Source organism: Camellia sinensis, chromosome 8 (genome assembly GCF_055761805.1).
Source record: "Camellia sinensis isolate YWXY chromosome 8, ASM5576180v1, whole genome shotgun sequence".
Taxonomy (NCBI): domain Eukaryota; kingdom Viridiplantae; phylum Streptophyta; class Magnoliopsida; order Ericales; family Theaceae; genus Camellia; species Camellia sinensis.
Genome location: NC_138968.1, coordinates 78,345,367 through 78,365,272, shown reverse-complemented (window position 1 = coordinate 78,365,272; position 19,906 = coordinate 78,345,367). Strand labels below are relative to the sequence as shown.

Below are 19,906 nucleotides of genomic sequence, written 5' to 3'. Positions count from 1 at the left end.
GTAATTGACAAAATTATCAAAAATGCATTGAATACATAAACTTCGTAAATTGTCATGCAACTTCATTCACATATTAGTCCTTCAAAATCATGACTTCACATCATAGTGACAGATGAACTTATTCGGGAACCCCGTAACCCAGTTGACATGTGGATAGAAGAGATAATTGGGGGTCAAGGCCTTCGGTGTCCAAACCAAGTTGTTGGTCCAATTGGGGGGCTCAAACAGTTCAGTCAAAAGATGTAGAACAGGTAACTCAGTAAAAAACTTATGTTGCTTGGGGTTCTTCCAATACTGAGGGGAGTCAAGTTTAAATACAATCTCAAACCGATATGTGAATGAGTCAACCACTAATATCTGGAGTTTAACAAAAATAGTGAGTCCAATGGTAGCAAGGAGTGGTCTGTTCACAAAAAACAAAATTTGGGGGACTACAAGACGTCCAAGGCAAATGGTTGGGGGTTTAGTACAGGGGGATGAGGTTCTTCAAGTGAAAAGGCCAGGGTAAAGTTGAATTATAGTCGCAGACAGGATGGTAGAAATATTCACCAGGCGATTCCTGGAACAAGTCAAGTAAGAATGATAACCACACTGATGGGAATGAATGGGGGTTGGCATGAAATGTATACTAGGGGGATCATGCAGTTCAGACAGATGACGTGCCTTCTTCAACAGTACAAAAAACAGAACAGGTAGCTTAGTGAAGACCTCTCCTTAACTGGGGCTCTTCAAATAGTGATGGTTTGGGTAAAGAATTTCAATCTCTGAAACTCAAGAAGATAGAGTCACCTTTCAATTCCGGGAAGTCCAATGAAAATGACGACTCTGGTAAGGAATGGAGAGTTGACAAAAAACTAAACTTGGGGGATAGAGAAACAAGCTCAAAGACAAGTGGTTGGTCCGGTTGGAGGACTAATAAAGTTCATACAAACGAAGTCCCCACAATAAAGGCACAAAATACAAAAAGAATGGGCAGCTCCGTCAAAAACTTCCCTTGACTGAGGCTCTTTATAAGGAAAGCAAAAAGGGTCACCATTCAATTTAGGGGCTAAAAAAACAATCTCCAAGGCAAGTGGGTGGTCCACTAAGACCGTAGTTCTGGGAAGGAATGGGCGCTTCACAAAAATCAAAATTTGGGGACTAAGAAAAAAAAAAAAGGCAAGTCGGTGGTCCAGTATGGGGCCAATACAGCGCAGACACAGGATAAACTCTCTACCAGACCACAAGAAGCAAAAAACCTATCTCAATCTAAAACCTTCGTTGCTTAGGGTTTAGGGGATGAGGGCCCGAGTACAGATGAACTACAATCTTAAACAGGACAGTAGTAAGAATTTGGTGTCAATGTATGAAGTCCCAAAAAAACCTAATTTTGAAATTGAAAATCCCTAACAAAAAATAAAAACCCTAATTTATGCAAAACAAACCTCAATGTCGATGATGGAAGGGAGAGGTGCAAGGATGTTTGGTGGTCTTCGTCTTCTTTGTTCTTGCTACAGCTCTCGCAGTGGCCTTCGTCTTTTTCGCCTCCTCCGCGGTGCTCTTCACATCTCTCTCTTCTTCGTTGTTTGATGAAGTGCAGCATGTGTGTGTATGTTGGACTGTTGGAACAGAACAAAAAAATGTGGGTAGAGTCACTTAAAACCCAAAACAAACCAAATACAAATACAAATACAAATACAAAATATATATATATATATATATAATTGGTGAACTGTCTTTTCTAAAGCAGTTTTATGTTTTAAATATATTTTTCGTAATAAATATTCATGTTCAAAATCTCAATTTAAAAAACAAAATAAAAAAATTAACTGGAAAAAATGGTTTTACCAAATTTGTTTTTAATTAACTCAAAATTAATTAAAAATTAAGTAAAAACAATTTTTAAAAAGCTGATTTCGTACACTAAAATTTTATTATTTTTTTTAAACATAAAACGCAATTTTGCCAAAGTCATTTTTTAAAAAACAGCATTGGTAAAGCCGGTTCACTCTACAATAAAAATAAAGATAAAAACTCACTCCAGCGTAGGAATAAAGTTGTGGGGTGCCTTAGTCAGGGAAATCAGCCCCCAATCTCTGGCTAATTTCCCTGACTATGCCATTCTCACAAATTTATTCCCACTCTAGGGTGTGTTTCTTTTTTTTTTATTCCCATTATAGGGTAAAACGGTTTTACCAAAGCCCTTTTCTAGAAAATGGCTTTGCTAATGCCCTTTTTTGTGAATAAAAAATTAATAAAAAATAGCTCCACAAACCGGCTTTTGAAAAGCCGTTTTTACTTAACGTGTAATTAATTTTGAGTTAATGAAAAATGATTTTCGTAAAACCGTTTTTAAGTAAATTTATTTTTTTCCGATTTATATTTTCAACATAAATATTGTTTGCCAAAAAATAATTTGATTCATAAAACGGTTTTACCAAAGCCAGTTTATAATATGGCTTTATGAAAGCTATTTTCTAATATGGCTTTACAAAAACTATTTTTCGGATTTTTTTTTTTTTTTTTTTAGTTTTGGTTTGGGTTAAAAGTGATATGCTCCATCCGAAACACACCCACACACTCTGCAGTCCAACAAAGAACAATGAAAAGAGAGACGCGAAGAGCACCACGGAGGAGGCCAAGAAGACGAAGGCTACCGCGAGAGCTGTGGCAAGAACGAAGAAAACAAAGACCTCAAAACATCCTCGCACCTCTCCCTTCCATCATCGACATTGAGGTTTGTTTTGGATAAATTAGGGTTTTCATTTTTGATTGGGGAATTTGAAGTTCAAAATTAGATTTGTTTTGGACTCCAAACATTGACAATAGATTGTTTATGTTGTCATGTCTGAGATTGTAGTTGAATTGTACCCTAGCCCTCATCCCCTAAACCCTAAGCAACGGTTGTTTTGGACTAAGATAGGTATTATGCTTCTTGTGGTCTAGTAGAGAGTTTATCCTGTGTCTGTGCTGTATTGGCCCCCCTACCGGAAGACCGACTTTGCCTTTCATTTCAGCCCCCAATTTTTGCTTTTTGTGAAGCACTCATTCCTTCCCAGAATTGCGGTGTCTGCCAACCATCCACTTGCCTTTGAGATTGTTTTTTCAGCCCCCAAATGTTGTTTTTTGTGAACCCTCCATTGCTTGACTTCCCATCACTATGGTCCTCATTCTGACTGGACTTCTAGGAATTGAATGGTGACTCTTATTGTTGTCTTGATGGAGAGCCGCAATGAAGGGAAGTTTTTTATGGAGCTGCCCATTCACATTTGTTGTGCCTTTATTGCGGGCACTTCGTCTGTCTAAACTTTGTTAGTCCCCTAACTAGACTAACCACTTGGCTTTGAGCTTGTTTCTCCAGCCCCCAAGTTTAGTTTTCTGTCAACCTCCCATTCCTTATGAGAGTAGTCATCCTCATTGGACTTCCCAGAATTGAATGGTGACTCTATCTTCTTGAGTTTCAGAAATTGAATTTTGTACCCAAACCATCACTATTTGAAGAAGCCTAGTTAAGGGAAACTCTTGACTGAGCTACTTGTTCTATTTTTTGTGTCGTTGAAGAGGACACGTCATCTGTCTAAACTGCATTACCCCCACAATTGGACCAACCACTTGGCTTTGAGATTATTTCCCCAGCTCCCAAATTCTGTTTTTTGCCAACCCCTCATTCCTTCCCATCAATGTGGTCATCATTTTTACTCGATTTTTTCCAAGAATCACCTGGTGAATCTTTCTGTCATCCTGTCTGTGACTATAATTCAACTTTACTCTGGCCCTCTTCACTTGAAGAACCCCAACCGCTTCTGTAGGACCCCAAACCATTTGCCTTTGACGTCGTGTCGTCTCCCAAATTCTATTTTTTGTCAACAACCCACTCTTTGCTACCATTGGACTCACTATTTTTATTAGAACTTCAGATATTAACAAGTGACTCATTTTCATGCCCAGTTTGAGATTGTATTTCAACTTTACTCCCCTCAGTATTGGAAGAACCCCAAGCAACATAAGTTTGTAACTGTTACCTATTCTACATATTCTGACTGGACTGTATGAGCCCTTCGAATTGAACCAACAACTTGGTTTGGACACTGTAGACCCTGATCCCTAATTATCTATTCTATCCACATGTCAACTGGGTTACGAGCTTGCAAAGCAGGTTCATCTGTCACTATGAACTGAAGTCATGGTTGTGAAGGAGTAATATCTGATTGAAGTTGCATGAGCTCTTACAAAGTTTATGTGTTAATGTAATTGTCAACGTCTTTTGATTTGTTGAAGCAATTGTGCCAGTCTCAATGAAGGAGCTTTTTAAATAGTGAATAATGTTTGACAATAGTAATGGTGTAGACGAGTATATTGGATTGTGGAATATCTTGTGGTGGGCTTGCTTTCATTCTTTATGCTATATGATTATAAGGTGTTTCTATTTCTATATTTAATTCTTGTCACCTACTATTGAGGAACTTTAATATTAATTGCACGACGTAGCTATTGGCTGAATTGTGTTTGTTTTGGTTGAAACTTGTATCACTTAATATTTTTTGCTATATTTTGGCCAACAAGTAGTCAAATGTCACTCCTTAGTTTTAGTGTGTTCTCTAAAACCATGGAAAATAATAATTTCTTCTTATTTGAACCTTTTATTTTTTTGTCGACAATGAGTAGCACTTAGGTTCTTCAAGGATAGGCTGATTGTTGTCGGTTTGGACTAATGTGATTTTTACATTGTTCATGTTTGGACTAACCCTATTTTTATCAATAATTTGTTAGTAATGAATAAAGAAAACTGTTTTGCAATGAATTTTTAAAGGAGAATTTCAATTTTTAATCTTGAATAGAGGCTTCAGTTTTGAAAGGAGTTTTGAGTTGTATTTTAAGTTTTGAGTTGTTCAATTTGGAGTTGTAGTTGAAAGTTTTTGGATTTACTTTTTTGGAATATTACAACATGCTTGAAATGAAAATTTTAATTTTTGCAATTTTGTAATGCTTTAAAAAATACAGGAAAAAGATGGTCCTGAAATATAGTACACATTAACAATTGAGAAATATTGGAAAAGTTTTGGGGAAAAAAAATATTGAGGAAGCAAGATTTTTGAAATATTGAGAAAGAAAATTAAAAAAAAATTGTAAATATTGGGGAAAAAGTAAATAAAAAATATTTTACAAGACTACTGAAAAGTCAAAATACAATTGAAAAATGTTTTTGAAATTGATAACCAAACAAATTTGGTTATTTTTAAGGTTTATGTTCATTTCAAAGCTTCACCTGTAATTGAGTTGAACTTAATGTATTGAAAGTTTTACTTGTAATTGAGTTAAACTTATTGTTAGATACATTGTTTTTTATTTTGGTTATGACATGAAAATATAAATTACAATGTTGGGAAAAATGGAAAGTTGTCAAATGTTGTGTGTAGGGAAGTCCAAATTGTGAACGCCATGTCTTTCAAAAAAATGCAGGGCATGGAAATAACTATAATTTAACTTGTAAAGTTTTCACAATGTAACTGATTTTCAAATTGATGCATGAGTTTGTTGTAATTGTTGGAGTTACATTTTTAATATGCATATTTTTTATGATGTATACTTAGAAAGATGATGCTTAACATATGGAATTTGTCTATTGTCAATATTATTATACTTTTATTACAATGACAATAAATGTTATGTATTGTCATAGGAAATTGTAGCATACTACGTTGTGTTTGTGGAGAGGACACCCGGCATTTACACAAGCTGGGCAGAATGCAGCCAATAAGTGAACCGATTTGCTGAGGCTGTATTCCAAAGGTATAACTGTAGACACTCCATTTATGACCGCCCTTAAGACTTGGGCGCCTCAGGTTGATCACTCGATGGTGAAAGTTATGCTATGCAAACTTTCGATTTCTTCAACAAGAAGGGCTTCTAAATCCTAACCTTACACCTTATTTTGACCAAAACTATTTTAGACCTTAAAACCTTTCCTTCAAAATATTTTTCCAAATGTTTCTACGATGTTCTGAGGCCCGCATTTCGTTCAAAAGTTGCACTTTTCGGTAAATCGAGTAAGGACAAATTGGAAATAAATGAAAGGGAAGTGAACTTTTTGCAAAAATATTTAAAACATCTTATTTAAAGGTTTGGAGTTGAAGAAAATAGGAGGGGAGGGAAGAAAACTAGTTGGGGAAGAAATTGGGCATCAAACTATTAAGGGAGAACTAAGCAGCCTTCACTAAAATAGGCATATCTCTTTGTACACTTAGACTTTAGTTGTGAGGCCACACCATTGGAAAGTGGACTTCTAGGGATTCAATTTAGACTCGAGAATCTCCTAAAGCCAAGTCCAAATGAGGGAGATATGGCCGTTTGAAATTAGGCATCCATATGGTTAAGATAGAAATGAGCAACCTTCACTAAAATAGGAATATCTCTTTTCACACTTAGAATTTAGACGTGACACCACCACTATTGGAAAGTAGACTTCCGGAGCTTCAACTTAGACTCAAGAATGACCTAAAACTGAGTCCAGATAAGGGAGATATGCCCATTTGAAGTCAAGCCTGGAAATAGATTTTTGTGGCCGGCAGGCCACTTGTGTAAAGCCTAGATATTTTGTGCCAGCTGTCTCCCAAAAGCTCCAGTTATTTGTATATAGATATTTTCGACTAAGAGGCTGTTTTTTCTATATATACTTGACCTTCCCTCATGTTTTTAGGTTACAAAAATTTCCAAAGGGACCAAAACTTGAAATTCTCTCTCTATCTCTATCTTCTCTACACTTCCTAAACCAATATTGGAGCTCTCATTGCTGAGATTATTAAGTCCAAATTTCAGCCCTTGAGAGTGTAAGCTTTGTGGTTTGCTTGCAAAAGAGTAACCTTGCTTTAAGAGGTATAATTTTGAGCATCTCTACACTACTTCTCTCCCATATTTTCTTGCTTTTTTTGAACTATTTTTGAACTATTTTTATGGGTTGAAGCTTGTGGTTTAAGGCTATTAAAGGTAGAGGGGTTAACCACCCTTCTTTACACCTCGTCTCCTAAGCCTTTACACTTGTGTTTCCCATTTCTTTGTCCACTTTTTTTGAGCTTTTAAATACTGATTTTTAGAGCTTTTTTAGTGGCTAAAATCATGTCTTGAAGTCCAAAAATGGAGGGGGTAGCCTCCCCTCCTTATGTTTTGTTTACTAGCTTACATAGCTCCATGTTTTAACTTATTGTTCTAGCTATTTTATCTTAATTCCAGCATGTTTTAGAACTTATTTAGCACTATTTTAGGACTATTTTTAGTGGTTCATTGCATTTGAGCCTTGTATTGCATGCTTGTAGTGTAATTGTCCTCATAGGCTTGGTGGTTTAAGCCTTAGCCACCAACCTATTTGAGTTGATAGCATTTGTTTATGGGTTTCTATACTTGTGATAGCCTCTAATCACTTCTACAACCTCCCTCATTTCTTGGCTTTTGCTTTGCTTTGAAAGTTGGTTCAAACTAGTTGCTTGTTTAAAACTTGAGATTGAGGTCTTGTGCTTTATGGTTTAATCCCTTTGGGGGTTCATTACCAATGGCATTACACTTCTCTCATGCCTGAAACAACTCTTGGTTTGATGCTTCTTTCCATTAGAGGACTTAAAGCTCACCTTTAGACTTAATTTAATAAGGAATGGTTGGTAATTTAAAATGGAGTAATAAAATGAGGACTAAAAAATGACGCAAGATAATAATTTGGTTAGGGTTCAATCGGATGTTAATTGAACCCTTGAGTCTTGGATTGTTTCATATTTGTTAGCGATTTAAACGGTTCAAGAGTTAATGTCAACCACTTCCCTTGATCAATCCATGATACGAAGGAGGTTTGAGAGTCTTTATTTGTTTCATTTATTGAACTTGCACACTTTGGTTCATAGGCCATCATGCAATGAAATTGCATCGATTGATAGTTTGTGAATCAAGTTTACCACTCCCTTGAGTTCTTTGTTGATAAGGAGGGGTAAATTGTGCAAACAACCCTTGAGAATACCCTACTCTTGCTCTGTTTGCTCTTTGTTGCAACAAGAAGAACCAAGCATCAGTGGCCGGCAGGCCACCTTTTGTGGACTGCAAACCATCATTTGTGGTTGGCAGGCCACCACTTCTAGCCTGCCGGCCACCTTTGCAAAACCCAGCAGTGCCCTTTTGAAACAAAACAAAGTTGGTTTTAAGGTGAAAAACAGTGCAATTGTTCTACTGTGCAACAAAGGCATCTGGCAGCAAAATAGTGGCTTTTTCAGATGGAAATTTGCGCATGCATGAACATCCCTCGCTTCCCAGGGCTAATTAGTTAATTTAGTTACTTTATTTCATGTTGTAATTAATTAGTTAGCTAATTAGAATTTTGTTATTAATTAATTAGTTAGTTCCAATTTGTAATAATTAGCTAGAATAGTTAATTAGTCGTGATGTTGTAATAACGAGCTAGCATAGTTAGTTTATTCGTTTTGTAATAGCTAGTTAATTAGCTTAGCTAGTTAGTTTATTCGGACCCTCCTGCGTGATAGTACAATTGTAATAATGTGTATGTCTTCCAACCCCACGTCTTTCTCCCTTTTATTTACTTGCTTATGATAGTTAGTTTAAGATATCATGTTTTGTTTAGCATCTCTCATGCCTTGCATCCATTGTCTTGCATGCATTGGGAACGACACATCATTCTAACAAAGAATTGTCATTTAAATACTTCATTGAATACGTGTTTAAACCGCATGCTATCAAATTGATTCACATGTCATAATTAGTAGTCGAGCCTAGTAATAGCATATTGTATGCGTTGCATTAGTCATCTTGCATAGTTAGGATCATGCATTTTTCTAACTCGTTTATCTTTTTTGGCTTGCCTTGGAGTACTAGGTGAGCTTTTGTTTGTTTTAGCATATTGCATTGTATGTTAGTGTTGCCATATCAAAGTATGTTCACCATGAGGCTAAGTACTTAAGTGATAAACTGTTTGAATGCCTGTACATGAAGGCTAGTTGCTTGAATTGGGATAGTTTGATTAATGTACATTTGAGCCCACTTTTTCAAGTGACACATTCACAAACTCTTTTCAAAAACAAACATGAAATCAAATATTCCAATTTTTACAAATTAGTTTATACCTTGTGTGCATCACATAGTAAGTTAGCCTAATAAATCGGAACAAGAGCATATAATGTAAATAAGATTCACATCATGATTAGTAGGGGCTGATCTTTGATCGGGCGAGTGGGGTGCTCAATTCATGACCTTCCCCTCTCGTACCTAAGTTCCCGAGCAGAGACAATCTTGGTGATGACGGACACGTGGCCTTTAGCACGAGTCATGGGTTTCCTAAATTTTCCAAAAACATTTAGGTGGTGACTCTTTATCTAGCAAAACAGTCCATTTTTGACACTTTGATTCAAAATTGATTTTCCAAAAGATTTGTCGGATTTGAACTCTTTTGGTGTTTATCTATTTCACATTGTACTTGTGAGATTAGATTCAGAACCACGAGAGTCCAAATTGTAGGGCTTATCATCTTCCGAAAGGAGCATGAAAAGTCAAGCTACAATAACTCAATTAATGAGGCGCGCAATGAATGGATTATTTATAAGAAGAGATACATACACAGTCAGCCCGAGGAAACACAATATCGAAGTGCAGTTGATGAAGTGGATGGTAACGAAGAGGAACATTTAGTAAACTACACATGTGCCAATTTCAATGGTATTAGACTACAAAAATCTTGTGGGTCCATTCTAGCGTACTGTTTTTTTCTTTTCCCATGGTGTTATGGTTACTTTTGTTGTAACGGGTATTATGAAATTTTGGTTATGTATTTTGTACATACCAATAGTAGTTTTTTCTTTTTTTGCTCTGTCATGTAACTTGTATATAATTTGGTGTATGATTATGGACAGGAACTTATGTAATGAAAATATTGGGTTGGAGTTGTTATCCTGATTGAATTGGTTTCGCTTATTTTATAAGAATGATGTTGTGCAATGAATGAATAGAAAGGTTATTTGTTTTATTCAATTGCTAGTATATTTTTTGTAAGAATGAGTAGGTTATTTATTATATTCAATGAATAATGGTTACATTTTTGGGTTATCACGGTTGAAAAGATGAACAAGTTAAGAAAACGTGTATTTCTCGTATAATAAACGTTGTCAACATTTTCTGATAAAACTTAATACAGAATATACAAAGATACTAATTTACTAAATACTCTTATGGGCATGAAAACAACATAACTAAAATTGCAAATGTAACAGTTTTCAATTACATCATTAGTTTACACATAAGTCTCTCACAAAAATACATCGTGGACACCCTGAACTTAAACACACACAATACATAAACATAAAGCTAGGATTACAACATTTAACAGTTACATAGAAAAATATAGGTAGAAAATGTGACAAACTCATTACCAAAAGACTTAGTTTAACACACACACTACATAATTATGCATAACCTAATATACTTTAGTACAAACATAAACACCTAATTTGGCGCTTAAATCGGGAATCTTAGAGTCTAAATAATCCGAAAGCTCAAGGTCAGAGACAAATGCATGATCCTCCATGATAGCCTTGATAGCCGCAGCATTTGGTTCTGTTCCGTTCTTCTGGACATCCTTCTTTACTATATATAGTTGCATATCGCTGGCTAACCTACGGCGCATTTGAGAAATCTCACGTTGTAGTCTTTCACATAGTCGATCAACATTATCAAGATCTTCCTTTTGGATCTCAACAGAACGTGCTTTCGGCACCTTAAGTCAATTTTCCCGACTTAAGGTTTCCATTTGTACTCGCTCTATAAAAGTGCGGGCCACTTGAGAAGAGCAGCGTCTGCTAAACCATATCCTGTTTGATTGTCAGATGAATCCATACATGAACCTCCTTGAACTGGATAATACTTGGGCATCATAAAATGTCGCTTCCCAAACCTATCACGATAACCACAAGCATAATCTAAAAAATATTCTATTATTTTGTCTTCAGCATTTCCGCGTCCCCTTCCCCTTCCCCTTCCCTCTCCTCATCGTGAATTCTTACCTCTTTGCAAATTCCTACCACCTCTGCGATTCCCACTCCCTTCCATGAATCGTGTAGCTATGTGAATTTTTTTTTAAAGAAATCAATGATAGTTTCATAGGAAACTGAATTGTAAAACTGTGTCTTGACCTTCACTCCTTTATATAGTTGTTTATGAACGTCATTTCCATGTGCTCGTATTCATGTCACTTAGAAATGATGACATGACACATATGCCACATTCCAACACGACGATAAGAAAGACACTGTAAGGAAAAAACAAATAAAATAAATGCCTCTACACAAAGTCACATGACATGACAATCCTACATATACCAACAAGACATGAATTGTCAATATAATGAAAAAACAAATAAAAGCAAAGTCTGTGCACCATGTCACATGACTTGACAATCCATCTGTATATACCGACAAAAGAAGGGCATGCTCACTGTAAGGTAAATATGTGAAAATTACATTTTTTTGGATTCGCATCAAGTCACTGTTGGCATGTGACATTGTGAATTTAATAAAAAGGGAGAGGGGTGTTAGAAACGCAACTTCGAACTGACTAGTCACTGTATGGAAGAAGCACGCGTGCATACGGAGTTTATTGTGCCCATGTGAACTTCACTAATTCGTAGTGGGATTAATTTATTAAGTCTGTTCAATGTCACTGCAGCACTGAGTCATTCTGGACGGATCTCTGCACGACTTGACAAGTCACTACATGTTGACTACATGTTGACAAGTCAGGAACCATTATAGCATTTTATCTTCTATCCTCCTCCGTTTGATTTTATGATTGAATTTATAATTTCTTGAAAACACCATCTTCTGATCGCGATATCATCTGCAGCTCGGCTTTTTCGCGCCCCCTTTTGGAAGTTCGGAATAAGCCATACAGTTCGGACTCTCGCGGTTCTGAATCTAATCTCATAAGTGTAATGTGAAATTGATAAATACCCAAGAGTCCAAATCAAGCAAATCTTTTGGAAAATCGATTTTGAATCAAAAATGCCAAAATTGGACTGCTTTGCCAAATACAGAGTCGCCACCTAAATATTTTATTTTTGAAAAATTTAGGAAACCCATGACTCATGTCAAAGGCCACGCGTCCGTCATCACCAAGATTGTCTCGACTCAGGAACTTAGGTACGAGAGGAGAAGGTCATGAATTGAGCACCCCCGCTCCCCCGATCAAAGATCGACCTCTACTAATCATGATATGATTTTTATTAACATTATATATTCTTGTTCTGATTTATTAGGCTAGCATTACTATGTGATGTACACACAGGAGATATAAACTAGTTTTCCCGAATTAGAACAATTCAATTTTATGTTTGTTTTTTGTTGAAAAGGGTTTATTTTGCCACTTAACAAAATAGGCTTAAAGTTTGTGAATTTGCCACTTGATAAAGTGGGTTTAAATGTACATTCATTGAATCATTCCAATTCAAGCAACAAGCCTTCATCCACAGGCACTCAAATAGTTTATCAATTAAGCATTTAGCCTCTTGGCTAGACATGGCAACATTCACACGCATGCGGTTTATGCTAAAGCAAATAAAAGCTTACCTAGTACGCCAAGCCAAAATAAACAAAAGAGTTAGAAAATGCATGATCCTAGCTTTATGCAATATGACTAATGCAACACATGCGATATGCAGTTAGATAGGCTTGGCTACTAAACATGGCATATGAATCGATTTGACAACATGCGGTCTAAGTACATATTCAAAGAAGTTATTGAAACAACAATGCAGTTAGAATGATGAACCGAGCCCCGGTGCATGCAATACAAATGGATGCAAATATGGAGAATGCTAATTGAAACATGATGTCCCTAAACTAACCATCATAAGCAGTTAAATAAAAGGGAGAAAGACGTGGGGTTGGAAGACATACACATTATTACATTGCGCTCTCACGAAGGAGAGTCTGAATAGATAGACTAGCTAATTAACTAACTAATTAAAGCTAAGCTAATTAAGCTAATTATTACAAAACAAATGAAATTAGCCAAACTACTTAACTAATTATTACAACACTTGAATTAATTAACTAGCTATCACTAATTAATTAAAATAAATACAACACTTGAATAAAATCAACTAGCTATCACTAATTAATTACAACAAGATTTATTCACAACTATGATAATAATAACACTAATGAAACAATTAATCGCAATTGATAAGAGTGTAATGGAAGATAGATGAAGGTTGCATACGCAGTGCCTGAAAGCTACTCTATCTGCCTAAGCTGCCTCTGTTTCACCTTCAGCCACTGACTCTGTTTCAGCAAAACCGCACTGTTGGCAACACACTAAGGGCCGACCGTGTATCACTAATGGTTAGCTAGGCCTACAGATGGCCAGCCGTGCATCAATTTGGTGCAAAGCTCTGTTTTTGTGTTTTGAGGTGAATCCAGTGCAGACAGAGCATTCTCAAGCTCTGTTTGTCCCTTCTTCCTTCTCTGTCATAGGAAAACCTCGAGAGAATGTTAAAATTGATTCCAAAGCCATCAATGAGCAAATTGATTGCTTGATGGTCTCGAATGCAATTTTGGACAAAAGTTAATAAAATGCAAAGAGTAAGACCACTCTTCCCTCCTATTATAGTATGAACTCAAAGAGAGAAGTTGCAACGCTTCAAGAATCATCAAAATGCCATAGATTAGCATGTGATGTGTCACGTCCCAAACCCGCCCCTAAAAGTTTGGGCATGACCTATTCAGAAACGGACATGTAACCTGGTAACATAACATACGGGGCCTTATCGGAAGCACGAAAAAAATGGAAATAATGAAACAAATAAACTCCATTGAGCTACTTCTACATGCCAGGATCTCATTCATCACATGCATTATAGTGGATAGATAAAGTTCCAACTATAACCTGGAGCATATACATACACATTTACAATGCCATCCCCATGATTGGGCGTATACAAAAAAAAACGAACATGAAAGTATATACAACAACCTTAGAGGGTCACCCATAAGCAAGTCAACATCTTAACAACTTGACAAAATAAATGGCTTATACAGTGCCTGGACATACGAAGGTTGACAAAAGAAAGCGGACGTCTTGGCTAGGACTGACCACCTGGTTGGTGACCTACAGAAACAGACATAATAGAGAGTGAGCCGGGCTCAGTGAATAGTAATACATAAATAAAATGATGCTTAACTTGAAACATAATACATGTCAATGTAATAGTCTGATTCTGTGCTAAGTACATAACGGCCTTAGGCCCAATCTTGCAACATAAACTTGATGGCTATAAGCCCTTGAAATGTGGTGGCACGAGGCCCTTGTAACATATGGCACTAAGGCCCTTGAAACATGTGGCATAAAGCCCTTATAACATATGGCACTAAGGCCCTTGAAACATATGGCACGAAAGCCCTTGAAAAGTTGGCATGAAGCCCTTGATACAAAGAACTTGTAACATCCTTGAACTTGTAACATACATAAACTTGTAACTGACTTAAACTTGTAACATATACTTGAAACATACCTGAACATACTTGAACTTGTAACATACTGGAAACATGCCTGAAACATGCTTGAACATCATTCATTAATTCAAACAGAACACATCATAACTAGAACATTTCTTGTTGTATCATGTCATTATCGTACGCTTAACAATGAGAGACTAATTCACATTCTCATGAGGGTCACACAATGATGCTAAAGTTTGCACTTATATCGTAGATTCTGGATAACTTCCAATTCATAAGCAACATAGCAAAATAACTTCAATTCATCTGGATACACATAGCTACTCTTATATTTACTCAGAATCCATTCTTCAAGAATGAACATAAATTCTTTTGGGTAAATGACTTACTTTATGTGCTCTATTAATCAATAGCATACACCTTTGTTTAATCATTCTTTTATGTTAACATAGTTGCCTTGCCTTGTAATTAACAGAGTCCTAATGGTAACCGTTACATCATTCCCATGAGTTGACATGATTAACGTAAAGTTAACAGGACATTCCTGATAATTAGTAACGAAAAGTAAGTACATTTTCATTAGATTATAGATGACTTTATTGGTTTCACAATTTCACAGCTCGGCCCTTGGCCTGAGGGGTTCACACATTCACAATAGCCTTTGGGTTTCATAGATTTACAACTTATCACATCGGCCTTCGGCCCTTTGAATTCACAAGTTCACAAGTTTGGCCCTTGGCCTCATAGCTTCACAATTTCACAAATGGCCCCTGGCCACATAGGTTCATAGTTCACAAATGGCCCCTGGCCACATAAATTCACAAGTCGGCCCTCGGCCTCATAAATTCACAAGTCGGCCCCCGGCCTCATAAATTCACATATACATAAATTAGCTTTTGGGTTTCATAGGTTCACAATTCGGCTCTTGGCTTCATAGTTTCACAATTCACAACTCGGAAATTCATACTTCACAAATGGCCCTCGGCCACATCGTTTCATATTTCACAAGTTGGTGATCCATACTTCACAAATTCGAGATGCATATTTCACAAATCCTTTTTGATGTTTCCATAATTTCACAATGTTCCTCATATAGCATACACCTTTGATGTTTCCATAATTTCACAATATTTACGTAGCATACATAACATACATGTCAACATAATTCTTATGACAAAGATCATAACGTCGATAACAATAATCATTAATGGTTAAAGATACATCGAAGTATTACTACTCACAGTGCTACAACGGAGTGCTTGGCCCTCTTGAAGTATGCCCTGTACACATATATAACTTAGTCATTAGTTCTTTTTTTCTTCCTTCATTATTCTTCGCAAGCCTACCATTATCCATCCATTATACCACAATTTCCTCCATCTCAATATATCTATATATAGAAATAGAAGATTACTATTCTTGCAAACACAATATGGAATTTATAATCAATCACTTCCATTTCAAGATAGGAAGGAATTGTATGGACATCTTCCACATTTTTCCAAAAATAAATCATTCTCTTGGTTTTAATAACTAAGCAAGCCCACAAGTATTTAGCAAGATAATTTGGGATTAACCCATTTTGGAAAGCTCCACATTTTAGGTCACAAAAATTAAAGTCAACATAGTCAATACCATCTCACATAATCACTACAATTCAACATAAGCAACATGATTCAACTCAACATCATTAAATATAATTCAAGAGGAATTCTTAAATTCCATTTCAACATTCCAAAACCAAGTTCATATCATTCATACCATTAATAGATTATTTCCCCAATTTTCCCTTCACATGCTAGCATGAATTCCAATATTCATAACAAAGTTTATTCGCAAATTTTAAACATAATTTTCAAACATTTCCAAATTCTAATTAAACTTGAACACATATAATTCAATACCTCAATGTCATTATTCTACTTTCAATTTGGGCCAAATCATTGGGTATCATCATTAATCAACCTAGGGTTTCAAGAAAAATGAGGATTTTTAACAAAAATTCACACTTCTTAAATTACCACTTTTAATTTCAATTTTCCCAATGATTCTACATCTAGGATTCACAATTCATCATTTTAACCCATTAATTAACTCCCAACATCTTCAAACCATAAAACCCCAAATCTCATACTATACACTACATGCTCTAAACATGGAAATTTTGTATTTAGATAATAAAATGTCACAAATCTATCTATGGATATAAGTATTGAAGAGTATTCAAACCATTACCTCAATAATCAAGCAAAGAAGTGAGCTTGAGAAGAAGCCTTCACAAATCCAAGTTCTAATCGGATAAAAACATTGATCTTCCCTTGTTCTCCATCCTTGATGCCAAAAATCATGGTGGATCATGAGCAAAGTAAAGGAATTCAAGGATTTGGGGCTAGGGTTTCGGATATGGAAGAGGGGAGAAGAAGAGAGGAAAAGAAATTGCAAGAAATGGCCCAAAAATCCCGTTTTTAGAGCTGCTGTCCCGCACAGACCGCACGTGCGGCGCTATTCCCCGCACGTGCGGCTCTGCTTCCAGCACAGATGTGAAAATTTCAAACGGGTATAACTCTCTCATCGGGACTCCGTTCTAGGTCGTTCTTGTATCCAAATCGAAGCCCCGGAAATAAGTTTTCCAATGGTTCTAACCTCACATTCAAATTCAAAGTGTGGAAAAAGAAAAGGACAAATGAATGACGGCTGGTCGTAGATTAACTATTCGAATTAAATTCGTTGGTCCAATCTTACTTTACCATCATACCACCACCTCAAACAATAACCCAAAATAAGGTAAGAACATTCCAAATACACTATTAAGAATGTCAAAAATGAGCCCATGCTCGAGCGGAGGGTAAAAAAAAATTTCAAGCCGATACAATAAAGGTCGCCATAACTCAGCAGATAATTTTTTAATTCCGATAGATATAGTTGAAGTAAAACACATTAACCCCTAATTAAATAAGGATGACTTTGGGGTCATTACATGATGACTCTTGACACAAGTAACTTGGCATAACATCCGGCCAAGTTGAAGCAATTTAAGCCACTTTATTTATGTGTGTTGATCCAAGTTTTAAACCAATTTTATTAAGCCCTGCCATTCTTTAGTCCATTTGTCTATGGTGACGTTAAAGTCCTCTAAACAAGAAGTAATGTCAAACGAGAGGTTCTTCTCAAGCATGAGAGAAAGAGTATACCGTTGCCAATGAATCTTCTTAAAGATTAAGCCATTAAGTAAGAATCTTTCTTACATATCTTGAACAACCTCAATCGATTGAAATCATTCTCAAGAATGCAAAAAATGGATGGTGGATTGATTATTAAACTTAGACTCTTAAACATCGAAATGAGTAAAGGATTGCTTGGAACAACATGTAACAAGTTACATATGCTAACTTATGAGACCACAAATGAACTAAACAAAGCATGAATCAATTTAAAAGGCTTGGATAGCCCTAAAACAGTCCTTAATACATAAAAAATAGAGACTAGACATGCATGAAAAGAGCTTAAAAAGCTAAACAATAAAGAGAGGAATGAAGGCTAGTAAGCAAGAGGAATGAAGGGTGGCTAACCCTTCCACTTTTGAAACCTCAAAACATGATTTTTAGCCTTTTGAAAACACTGAAAATCGGGGTAAATATCAAAGAAAAAGAGTGGAAAATGAAGGGTTTGAACTATAGGTAAAGGTGTAGAAACAACAAGCTCTTTCTACCCTTTTGGTAGCTCTTCAAACCCAACCTTAAACACTTCAAATAGTCTCAAAACAATACAAAACAGTAAGAATTATGAAGCAAGTGTAAGAAATGAAAGCAAGAGAGAAGATAACAAGCTTATACCTTTCAAGGGGTAAGCTTGTTGTTGATGATCCAAACTTGGTTTCAACTCACTCTTAAGCTTGAATTATGCTTCTCCAAAATCAACCAAGACTCTAAGGTGGTGAGACAAGGTTGTATATGGAGTATAGAGATGACACAAGGAAGCTAAGCTAGCTCAAAGGTTGCTTGCAATGGAAGAAGGAGGAGGGAGGAGCTCTCAAGGTGTATATAGGCTCTCTAAATTTTGTTCAACCCTCAAAACAATCACGCAACTTTGTTTTTGTAGAATTCGAGCTCAAAAGGTGATAAATATCTTCAAAATGGACAGTTGGCAGGCTCCCACCCAGAATAGTATTTTTCGCCACCAAGGGCCGGTCGGCCATTCATAGCCACGGCCAACCATCACTAATACACAGCCGGGCTTTGATGCCTTTCCATGTTTTTTGGTTCAAACTCAACTCAGAGTGAAAAAAAGGTCCAAAAATGAAACTCACACATTTTTACAAGGTAAATGTTGAAGATTTGAAGTTATTTCGACAGCTTGATTGAATCCAAATCGCTGTAAATTCGAAGCACACGATTCAGATTTCATCATTGAGTGTATCGACCCAAACGCCTAAGTTTTACGGGCGGTCAAAAATGGGGTGTCTACATCATCACTTTGAACTGACTAGTCACTGTATAGAAAAAGCACGCATGCATACGGAGTTTACTGTGCCCATGTGAACTTCACTTCGTAGCGGGATTAATTTATTAAGTCTGTTCAATGTCATTGCATCACTAAGTCATTTTGGATGGATCTCTGCACGACTTGACAAGTCACTGCATGTTGACAAGTAACAAACCATTATAGCATTTTATCTTCTACCTTCCTCCCGTTGATTTTATGATTGAATTTATAATTTCTTGCAAACACCATTTTTCTGACCGCTATATCGTCACGTGCAAGTGACAGCGCACTATATGAAAAAAGCAAGCTTTTGTAGACATTGAAGAGGTTAACTCATTAATGCATCATTCGTTCTTCGTTCTTACAATCAACTATTTGTATTTTATTTTAAAGCCATGACTATTTGAATTTTTGTTTTCATTTACAATTTATTGAAAATCAACTTTCGCATCTTCAATTTATAATATTTTGGGAAACATTTACAACATCAACTGAACATTGGTCCTAACGTACCCACTCGAAGATCAATTGTAATAAATTTGTAAATCCCACGCATGCCCACTTAACCCAATAGATATGGAAGATTGATTGTTATTTTTATTTTGTCTTCAAGGGCTATTAAATCTAGTCAGTACATTTTGGCAGACTATGTTACTTTGGAACATTAACAAAATTCAATTATAAAATATAAATGGCCTTTTAACAAAATAACAAAATAAACATATGGAACATTATTTTTGTAGTTTATTTTGTAAAGAAATAATATATAATTAATTTTAATATTTATGCCTTACAAATCTTGTACTTTCAAAATGAGAGCACACTATGAGTAGAAGAGTACATGACACCTTCATCCTAAACATAAGGAACCAAATTTGTGCTAAAATTTTGTATATTAACAAGAGGAGAGCTAATCCATATCCCGGTAGTTACAAAAAGGACGAACGAAA

The 19,906-nt window shown here is 36.0% G+C and overlaps 1 long non-coding RNA gene across 1 annotated transcript; it reads right to left on the bottom strand.

The window, feature by feature from the left end:
* Nucleotides 1–13,774: 13,774 nt before the first annotated feature.
* On the bottom strand, nt 13,775–16,209 carry LOC145796610 (uncharacterized). The gene is made up of 2 exons (XR_014337092.1): nt 15,716–16,209; nt 13,775–14,124 (listed from the first exon to the last, which is right to left on the bottom strand). It is a non-coding gene; the product is annotated as an uncharacterized LOC145796610 (long non-coding RNA).
* Nucleotides 16,210–19,906: the final 3,697 nt, after the last annotated feature.